This window comes from Mauremys mutica, chromosome 5 (assembly GCF_020497125.1).
Source record: "Mauremys mutica isolate MM-2020 ecotype Southern chromosome 5, ASM2049712v1, whole genome shotgun sequence".
Taxonomy (NCBI): domain Eukaryota; kingdom Metazoa; phylum Chordata; order Testudines; family Geoemydidae; genus Mauremys; species Mauremys mutica.
This window is the reverse complement of record NC_059076.1, coordinates 32,810,905-32,821,982: the sequence shown is the minus strand read 5'-3', so window position 1 is coordinate 32,821,982 and position 11,078 is coordinate 32,810,905. Positions and strand designations below refer to the sequence as shown.

The following is an 11,078-nucleotide window of genomic DNA, read 5'->3' as shown; positions in this document are numbered from 1 at the left end:
TTTGTCTTTGTCTTTTTTTCTTTTACCTTGTAAAATGACAAATTATGCATCAAACTCACCAACAGAATAAAACACCTTTAAAATAATTCACACATTTGAAAATAATAGTATTGTAAGAGTGAATTCAACAGACAAAAGAACCTCTCAGTTTAAGGTCTGATCCTGTAAGATGGGAGATCCTGTGAGAGGGAGAAAATACAAAGGAGCTACTTAGATACTATGGTGATATGATCCAATCCAAGAACTTTGAGATGCTGAGTATCTTTAATTCCTAGTCTCTTGAACTGGGGTTGAGGTTCTTTAGAACCTTGAAGTATGAGCTCACAAGGGGCACTGAGCACCTTATAGAATAATTCCTTAAAGCCAAAATATCATCTGCAACCCATGCTTTGTGTGGGCACAGAGGACATATACAGTCATTAACTATTCAGAGAACCCTGCAATATCCATGTACAGCTCTGAATTTCCTTGCTTAAGGGAATATAGTTCATCACAGACCTTGAGCTGACTATAGGAAATTTACATCACAAAGGGATGAAAAGTATTAGCCATTCAGAAGAAACTCACCAGAGTTCTAAATGCGTAGTGGTTAAAGGGTAGTTGGGAGGTTAAGGTGGGGATGGTGTCTGGTAATGGTCGTACTGCAGCAAGGATAGGATGCTTGTCTATCTCCAGTACCTTTGAGCTCTGTGGCAATTGCTGCTACTGCTGCCCAGTGGGAATATAGTAAGGAAGTAGTCCTGACTGGACAAAATGTTCTTATTTTTCATAGACACCTGATTTAAATTGAAGTGAGTTTCAGTAAAATGTCTTAGACAGTCATTTGATACATTATCAGAGGTCAACCAAACAATTTTTATTCCCAAACCAAACATTTTTGTGTGTGTGGAACAAACATACCTTCAGTGAAATTTATTGTTTAGAAATGTTAGCCAACAGGATTTTGGAGCAAGAATTGACAACCCATGAACTATATTGCAAATCATGTAGATAGTTTTATTTTTTAAAACCACACTCAATGACATATATTAACTGTCCCCTGACAGATATGCCTGTTAATTTCTTAGTAAATAGCTCAAAATATATATTTTAGAAGCTGAGTAAATGCTTGATTCCGCTTTAGAAACAAAGAAGTAGCAACCTCAACAGGGAAAAAAAACGATTTGGCCAACATTCCTGCTACATGTCTAGGATATGAGGCCCCCATGCAAATTCACAGTAATTACAGGTTAACTATGTGGCAAAAGTGAATGGTTACTATGTGCAACATTGTGATTAAAGCATCTGTTACTAGTCTGTTAAATTGTTTTTTAAAATGTAAGTGTGGTGCACAATATCTGTGTGACTTTTACTTGTTTCCCATTCTCAGGGGAGGTAAGGTGGATATAGCATCTCCTATATCTCAGCATGGAATGAAGACACAGCCTAGTGGAAGCTGAAAGGGAAACAGAAGGTATTTAACAATGATGTTGGAAAATGCCTGATACTTAAATTTAATGACCAGAGTGATTACATTAAGACACATACAAGTCATCTCTTCAGCTGGTGTAATTTGGTGGATTGCTATTGACTTCAGGCTTGTGAGAGTTGGTCACAAGCTGATGATCTGTTCCAAGATGATATCCTGACAGTACAAAAATCTTTGGCATATTGAAAACTGAAAATGAGTCCAGTATAACACTAACTGAGTTTAATGTCAAATAAATAAGACAGGGACCACTGTACTGGTTGTATTATTTATTTCCATATTTAATTCCATATACATCTTAATTCTCTAGTTAGAATGAAGTAGCTACAGAATTTACAATCCTCTGCCCCACAATGAGGCTGAATTAATTTAATTCACTTCATTGGAAGTTTAGGGTTCACAGTAACTCACCACAGGCAAATAGTGGATATTTACCACCTGCTGCAAAGTAGCTATAGAGTATTCTAAGAAAGATACTAGCTCTGCTTGCTGTAATAGGTTCTTCATGGGTCTGACCCAGAAATAGACACTCAAGGGTCCTTCAGAGACAGGAAAGTATTGCCTCTAATCTTTAGCTCCCTCTTTCTCCCTTCTTTGAGTTTGTGCATCTTTACATTTGCCCACTCCCTTCCATGAGTTCAAGACTGATGGCTTGTCCCTTCCACTATGGGGTCTGATTGGGTAGATGGATGCCGAGCAGAAGGAGAGGGTTTCAATTAACCACTTCCTCTTTCTCTCACCCACTTGCAAGAGGATGTGTTTGCTGTCCTGACTTTTATATGCATTATTCAGATGCTGTCCATCTCTGATCTCCTATCTGATTGGCTGGTGTGATTTTAATGGGGCTTGTGTATATGACGACTTATTCATTGGGTTGAATTTGTGCAATGTGCTTTATGCAGTTGCCTGCAGGAGTCTGTAAAACATTTACCATAGTGGTAGATTAGCTGGTCAGTCTGGATTTATCAGATTCCTCATACCAAGCTTCACCATTGCTATTAAATGTTAGTGATTAATTGTAACCTTCTGGCAGGTATCAAATGGCAGTAACCAGGGCTAGGTTCAATAATATGTCTAGGGGATCCTTTCTAAAATAAATAAAATATGGCACAAGCCCTCACCTAAAATCTTTTTAAATCTCCTAGTCCCCTTTAGGGGTATTTCTTCCCCACTTACACTCAGGAGACCTTGGGAATAGAATATCACAAATACCTTTTATCTGGGAAAAACACAATAGCCAAATGTTTTTGTATAAATTAGCAAACCCCAAACAGTGTATTAGGGGTATGGCCAATCCCTCAGTCCCAGAAATACTCAGTGATGGTCAACAGGCATCAGAGGGTGGTTCTCCTCTGCTGGTCTGTCCTAGTCCAGTGAAGCCCACCAGTGAAATCTCGTCCTGCTCCGACCTGCAGCTACCACCTTCAGTTTCAAGAAGTCAGTTCCACCTGCTCAGCTGCTATCTGGTCTGATTCCACAAAGTCAGTCAGCAGCTGTTGCTGCTCCATCATCACCAGCATCAGCAGGAGTAGTAGCTCAATCCAGTCCTGTCTTATTCCATAAAGTCAGTTCTCAGGGCTCAGAATCTAATCCAGAGCACAGCAGGCCATCTAGACAGAGCTCTTATTGAATTTGAGTTACCTACATAGAAAGAGTTCCCACTAACTGTCAGCTCAGGGAGACCAACCTTCTACAGGGTACATTTTGCAAAATGGTACACCCTATAATGAATGCTGTTACTTTAACAAATTATTACTTGTTAGACACATAAACACAAAAAGCTATATCAAAAGAACATTAAGGTTGCTAAGTCAAGCACTCAAAAGTTAGAAAGTGCCAAAATAAAGTTTGCTTTGTGCATATGCTTTATGATAGTCTTTAATTACATGGTCACATACTACTTTTTCCACAGGACCTCTGCAATATTCGGTGCATAGAATCTACTAGTTATTAATTATCTAATAGTTGTTTATAGTGAGTGTCTGTGGCTAAATGTTTTTCCGTTGCTGCTGAAGGTCCCACAAACATTTTGTATTTCAAGGACTCTGGAACACAGTTTGCAGCTCAATGAATATAATTAAAAGGAGCTTTTGACAGAGAATCAAACTTCATATTGAAGGTCTATTGATTGCTGTTGCTATTGTCTTACATTTTCAAAGGAAAAACATCCATAGAGAAGTCACTTAAAATTTACAAACTGAGCAATTAATAGTATAATTATCAGGACAGCTGTGAGTGACTGATTAAAGGAGTGGAATAGCTGCTGTTTAGAATTGTCTGAACCCTGCATTCCAACCGAACCAACCTTCTATGCACATACGCAAATGATTGTATTACAGGAATATAGAAAGCATCGCCATCTGTCACATTTTCACTCCATCCCCCCCAGATTGTGCCTTCTTGATATATGTCCAATTTCTAAACTGAAATGAAGCTTTAATAACTTTTAGTCTCCCATTATAAATACAATGGCTTATCTTTTATCTTGCTGCACTGACATATAAATATATTATCATTGACATAAAGGCAAATACTTCCCTGGATTGTAATATGTTACATTTGGACCAACACAGATACAACACTGAAAATGTTTAACTCATTTGTAGATTGCACGAACCATAAGAAATAGGCTAAAGCCTGAATTTGACTGCAGTATTTGTAAATTAATTGGAAAATATGTCTACAGTGATAGTTATTGAAAACTTATCAGTTGCATCACATAACTAAATAAGTATCTGCAGTATTTAAGATATTTCCTATAGTGAGTAGAGTAATGAACATGGGAATACTAAAGATACGGAGGTACTAAAGATACTAGTTCTTTCTTAGGTAAAATTCGCAAGTATTTAAGAATAGAACATTATAACACTTTCTTTTGAAGTACAACAGTACCTCACTAGTCACACTGTTAAAATGTACATTCAGGCAAAAAGTGGCAGTCTCTTCCCATCTCTTAGGAAAAAAAATATTATACCACTGTTCTGTAATGAGGTCTCATGTTGCTTATGGCTTAATTATTTCTTTCCCCAAAATATACAATAGTACAGAATATTTTGTAATATATTAAGCATTTTAATAAATAAGTAAAGCAAACTACAGTTGTCAAAATAGAGGAAATACTATTTTGTGATGCTTTATCATTATGTCTTTAAATTGTATGTGTTCACTAACGAGCTTTAATTCTCAAAATTCAGTCATTTGCAATGGGTTTCCCTGTCCTTTGCTGAAGTAAGTATGTACAAACTTATTTGTATGTGATGGCAACATCATAAATTGCTTTAGCCATTGAAAAACAATAAACTGAACATGTTACAAGAGGAACCAGTGCCTTTCATTGGTATTACCTCTTTCAAGATGACAGGAGACTCAAGAGGCCTGAGAATTCTTAGTTGTGCGAGTTTGTGACTAATAGGTGGTTTGATGTGACAAGAGCAAGCTGTCAAGGGAAATTGAAGCATCTTTAAGCTCAATAGCCTGTGTGTCTCATTCTTTTGTAGGTTATTGTTGCGAGGCCTGTGGGGACCCCTTTTACAGTTTGCATTCACAGACAATATGCGATCAGCAAAAACTGTGTAGTTTTACTGTTGTTATTGATCTGCTGCCATTCCATACTACAGCTAATTTGCTTGTTAGCAGTAATTTTAAAAGCTAGTTATAGTTTTATGGTGTATCCAACTCAAATAGTTATTTTCTGTCTAATTAAAACAACTTTGGCCACCAAAATCTCTTCTACTTTTTAGTAAAGGAGGGACAGTACATGCTCTCATTTCTTCTTATTTTCTTAATCTGAAGACTACTGTGAGGAAAGGTAAGGGTACGCCTCAGAAACTGTTGAACTGTTATTAAAGCATTCAAATTTAGAAACTCCCATCATGCAAGGGATAAGCAATAGGTACTTTACCTGCGATCCATAAGAAATGCACTAAGCATGCTAAAAATGTAATATAAGAAAATTCATAGTAAGATAACCATTTTTTGTTGAGCAACTCCACGAGATCTTTACTTAACATATGAGTCATATGAGCGTAAGAAAGAAAGGGAAGATCTTGTCACCGTTCCTCAGTGGGTCACAGCTGAGAATGCCAAATTCAGGACAGACTGCTGAGAAATAGGGTGGACTCACCTCAAACTGGTGATTACTCTCTATTAGATTATACCAAGCCAGTAACAAAAGTAAACTTCTGTCTCGCCGCATTGGTTAACAAGAAGCCAACAATACAGTCTCGTTAGGCATTCCAGCCCTTGGCTCACCATCCAGACACTGAACTCTATGATGGTTACTGAAAACCAATTGAACCAAATAAAGGGTCCTTCTAATCCCAAAAGATCAGATACTTATCCAGGGCAATATATAACTCACATTTTACCCAATAACCACACTGATACAAATCCTTTAGTCACTAAAAACTGAAGGTTTAATAATAAAAGAAAAGAAGACAAGGATTAATAGATCATATATACACAAATAATTGCAAAGTCCTTATATCAGGTTTGTAGCAGTGATAGAATAAACAAGCTGGCTTATAAAGTCCTTCTGGTAACTTCCAAAAGATTGGAAGGTCCTCAGTTCATAGCTGAAAATGCTCCTTTTAGTTGTAAATCCACAGTCCAGAGAATCAGGGCAGGAAAGAAGCAAAATGGAGATATCTCAGGGGTCTTTTATATCCTTTGCCATTGTAACCCACACACCTTCTGGGTGTGGTGTTCTGTCCCATCTAGTGGCACCAAGACCACTTAGAGAGAGAGATTAATGCATTTGCTCTACAGCCTGGGCTGTTAGCTAGGGCTGTAGAGCAGACTCATTAATCTCTCTCTCTAAGTGGTCTTGGTGCCACTAGATGGGACAGAACACCACACCCAAAAGGTGTGTGGGTTACATACTTCCCCTTGCTGAGGAAGCATGGCTTAAGCTTTAGAGACTTCCCAGTTGAAATCCCGGATGAGTCCCCACTTGTAACACTGACAGACCCCGGTCGTTAGTGGGCGGGATTGAACCTGGGCTCTTTGGAGCTTAGTGCATGAGCCTTTGCTGCATGAACTAAAAGCCATAGGGCTCTTAGCTAATGCTGTAGAGCAGACTCATTAATTCTCACTCGCTTGCCTGGTCTACAGTTGGGGGCAGGGGGGAGATTGATCTGAGTTACACAACTTCAGCTCTTGAAGCTGGAGAGAAGCCACGGCCCCGCACCTGCCAGGGACAGAGAGCACTGGCACCCGCAGCCTCGGAGTTCTCTGTCCCCGGCAGGTGCGGAGTCGCGGCTTCTCTCCCCTGCTGGGCACTAGGCGCTAGGGGCACTAGGCGGCGCACATCAATGCACCAGGTTGGGGACCACTGACTTAAACTGACAGGCTTGAAACCCCGTTATACCGTGACCCCGCATTTAGCGCAATGGAATTTTTTGGACCCCAAACATCGCATTATAGTGTGGTTTCACTGTATGTAGGATGCCCGTACATAGCCAGTATTCATAACTTCAGATACAAAAATGATACATGCATTTAAACAGGATAATCATACTTAGCAAATCATAACTTTTCCATCGACACCTCACATGACCTATTTTTGTACAAGATTTGTTGCAATTGTATAACAGTGGCAATATCAATGATATAAATGGTCATATTCAATCATACAGCATCACAGATCCATAATGGGTTAACTTCGAAACGGTTGGATTTTAGATTTGGATAAACATCCCTAAATTTAGATACTTATATGAATGTAGCCAAACTCCTTTAATTTGAAAATTGGGCTAAAAATCTCATGGAATTAGTCTTTATTGTGGAATTCAAGAATTCTCTGGTTTTGCATGACGGGAAATATACGGTAATGAAATAGCTTTCTTGCAGTATTGCAGATCTTCCACTTCCAGCACTAACCAACACTGGGAACATGAACATTTTTTATTTTTTAAAGTTGACTTTTTCCCCCCAAAATTTGAGTTCAGTTCAGTTTGAGCTGTGGTTGGCGATTTGGGTTATGCAATATAATACAATCAATTCACCAGTCCTTGAAGCCAATACTATGCTCTTGCACACACTCAAAGAAATATTAATGTCTTGTGGCTACAACAGGCCTTAGTGAAAACAAAATTAGATGCCTGTAAAGAACACAGCTGTACAGCAAATTGGCACATGTGCTTCATTAGTGTGATAAAATGTGGCTACTGTTCTTCTGTTATTGTTTTCACTCCTGGACCAGAAAACTTCCTCTCCTGCTCCTCAGAAAAATGATTCAAGAAAACATCTGTGACCACAAGAATTGAACATGGTTGAAAGCTACAGGCTCCAGATAAAAAGCTCTGGAATTTGTCATCTGCTGCAAGCTAGCTATGTATCTGTCTTAGACCCTCTGGTTAAAAGCTTGTTGAATTGCCATGGTTTCCCTAGATGCCATGCTCCACAGATTTACCTTGGATTGATGAAATTCTACTTGCTGGGTATTCTACCACAAATGTTGTACTTGATAGAATTACTTATTGTCAAAGCCTAAAATGGAAACAAATGATACTCTGAATAACCGGCATAAATGATGGAATTTGTAATAATCATCAGCAGATAACAGGAAATCACTCCACTCTATTGTAATACTAGCAAGACTTGAATTACCAATACAAATGTCGTATTCACTCCAAGTATTATGTAATGGATTTACAACTTTCTCTTAACAAGCCTTTCAGAATGATTAACTGTCAGAAGATTTCCCATAAGAAAAGTTGAAAGCTTTCAAAAGGAGTGTTTCAACTTCTTCCATTTGGAGAAGCAATTCTCAATGTCTGTCTGATATTCTTTTGTAAGTAGCTAGCAGTTTGGCAATACAATCAGGATTGGAGGCCATTGCTGTGGCTTTCCTGAAATTTCAGAGGAACTGCTAGTTATAGTAGAGGTAAATAGCACATTAGGAGTAATTGTAAACCCTTCTGAGAATGCCTGGAGCTAAATAAATCTGAATTAATCCTATAGGGCTGTATCGTGACATTGCAATCTGCCCAATGCAAGATTCAGTGCCTTGTTGCACTAGCCCTAGAGCAACCCAGGAGAGCGATTGTTACTTGGAGGGTTTATAGAGCCTGTTTTCATCCCACACAACTATCTGTGATGTGTCATTAAGTCCCTCCTCTGCTGTGCTACCTGGAACAGAATTCAGACCTTAATTTGTGTCCTTTATTCATACTCACTTCCTGAGAAACAGTTGCCTTTTGCGCTGGGTTTTCATTAACAATAAGCTTTGGAATTATGTAAAAGAAAAAAAGTAGCCCCCAAACTCACCCACCACAAAGAAGGTCCATTTGGCTAGATGTACTCTTGACAGATATGCCTTGCTAGATCTCCTGGCTTTTAAAATATTTGTATTTTTAGATTGTCTTGTTTAAAAAAAATGTACAATGTTTAAAAATACATCAAAACCTAAACTAAACAAGATAGACAAAAATGCTCAGATTCACATTTAACATTTCTTTCACTACCAAGTGATGGACTTTTGTAGTTTCTTTAAAATCAGCAGCAGCTGCTTTGGCTTGTTTGTGCTTAAGTCAGCAACTTCAGGAAGAAACTGCCAAGTAGAAGAGAGGGATCCAGATGCTTTCTTTGCTTTTACTAAAATGGGGAGGAAGAGATACTGCTGAAAGCTCTGCAGTCTTTTTCCCAATTCCAGCCATTGTAAAACTCTCCAGGAGACAGTAATCTCCTCACAAGGTTGTTGGGTTATGCCCACTTTCCTGACATAAGCGTCTTCATTGGTTCCTAAATCCACAAGCTTTATGAAAACTAGTGACATTCTATCCAGGTCTAAATATTAATAGTACTCAGAATATTTAAACGATTCAGTTAGGGTGCAGATATTATGGAAATCATTAGGTTTAGGTGAGCTCTTGATGTGCTGACTTCTACTTTTTTAGAATGTGAAAATCTCAGATTTTATGGATTTTTATAGGTATCTTTGGTACCTAGATCATTCATTCCAGCAGCCATTTATTAAATACATTGATACTTTAATTGTTTCTAAGAGTGGTTGCTTTAGTTGTAAGTTGTACTGTAGATTGTCTAGCAATGATGTAAAGGTGCCTATGTTTTTTGCCACTATAATTTTTAACAATCTTGGTGAATAAGTGCTAATATGACAATTAAAATATTTGGTTATGATAATTTTTGGTTCAATTTTGGCCATGCATTTCCCATTGCCCTAAATTTTGAAGCAGTACACAAAGATTTAGCAACTTAGCTCCTATTAAAGTCAAGGAGTCCAAGGGCTCATAATTTATATAATTATTTGGCTGTCTTATGCCCAATAGTTCTAAGGGAGATTTTATACATACAGGCTTCTCAGATGTCCCTAAGGGCAGGGTAACCTTCATATTTCCATTCTGTGCTTCATATCTAGTTTAATGAGTTGCAGTATGGCTGATTTCATTGCATATGTGACAAATAATTGACTCCTCAACATAGAAGCCCCTCCCACCCTAGTAACTGTTAGAATGAATTGTCACTGCCTTATCCCTGACCTGCATCCCAAACAACCTGTGACTTCTAATTGGAAGAATGGGGGGCTGTTGGGTGAAGACACTGTAGAAGATGTGGGGTCAATAAGACAGCCTCTGAAGTTTGGAAACCAGGGGAGCAGAAAAGAGACTCAGAGGAAGCTGAAAGGGGTGTAAACCTACAGTTGTGGAAGTGAGAGGCTTAGTCCTACCCCAGAGAAGTTAGTGGTATTTTGCCTGGAAGAATAATAGCCCCTGCAAAGGTTATGCTGATCAGGGAGCCATTACTCGGAAACAGAGTCAAAGGGGTCATTTGTGCTAATTCATTAAAACTTCAGCGTCAATGAGCATTAAAGTGATGAAGTTTTCTAGTACAACTACCATTTACAAGGCCCAGTGACATCAGTGGAGTAATATGGCTCTAACTAGGGAAAAAAATCAGTTTAAATCTTTGTAACTATTCTATACATTAAGAAATATCATTGTGGGATACAGTTTGTGTGAAAAATGCTATACAAGATAAAGTTGTATAAACTGAAAAAAAAAAAAGCTTACATTACCGAATGATAATCTTCAGACCATATCTAAAACAACCAAAGTTCAAAGAGGTTTGGATCCACTGTTCTGGTTAGGGCCCACCTGCTCTTAATCTATGCTGTTTTTTATTCTTATCAGAGTCTTGACCACAGAGGGAGAAAAATAGACCAGAGAACAGTTGCTCTCATTGCGTCTATACTGAACTTGCTTACACGTCTGTGTAATTTTTGTCCATTGTTCCTGAAAACACGAACTATACTCTTCCTCACCGACTTAAAGAGTTTTTTTCTTTATACATTTGCTTGGTGTTTTATAAACCCTAAATCCTGCACTGAAGTTCAGCAAAGAACTTGTTCAACATAAGCTACAGATCAAGTCCTCGAAGGTCAGATCTAGCTTACAACACTCTAAAAGTTTGGACATGAATTCTGGTTTTGTGCATTCTTATGGAGATGAACCAAAGCCAAAACTTGAGACCGTATCTAATGCCCCCAAAGTTCAAAGAGGTTCAGATCCACTGTTCGGGTTAGGACCCATCTGCTCTTAATCTATGCTGTTTTTTATTCTTATCAGACTCCATAAATCCAAGTTGCAGT

The 11,078-nt window shown here is 38.3% G+C and overlaps 1 long non-coding RNA gene across 4 annotated transcripts in view; it reads left to right on the top strand.

Annotated features, from left to right (window-relative positions):
• The first annotated feature begins 588 nt into the window (after nt 1-588).
• Nucleotides 589-11,078, top strand: part of LOC123371729 — an 87,489-nt gene continuing 76,999 nt past the window's right edge. For 3 of the 4 annotated variants that reach the window (XR_006579928.1, XR_006579925.1, XR_006579926.1), the window contains exons 1-2: nt 589-726; nt 1,370-1,453. This is a non-coding gene — a long non-coding RNA (uncharacterized LOC123371729). Of the gene's footprint in view, nt 792-1,369; nt 1,454-11,078 lie in introns of all 4 variants that reach the window. The other variant, XR_006579927.1, reaches the window with a different exon arrangement.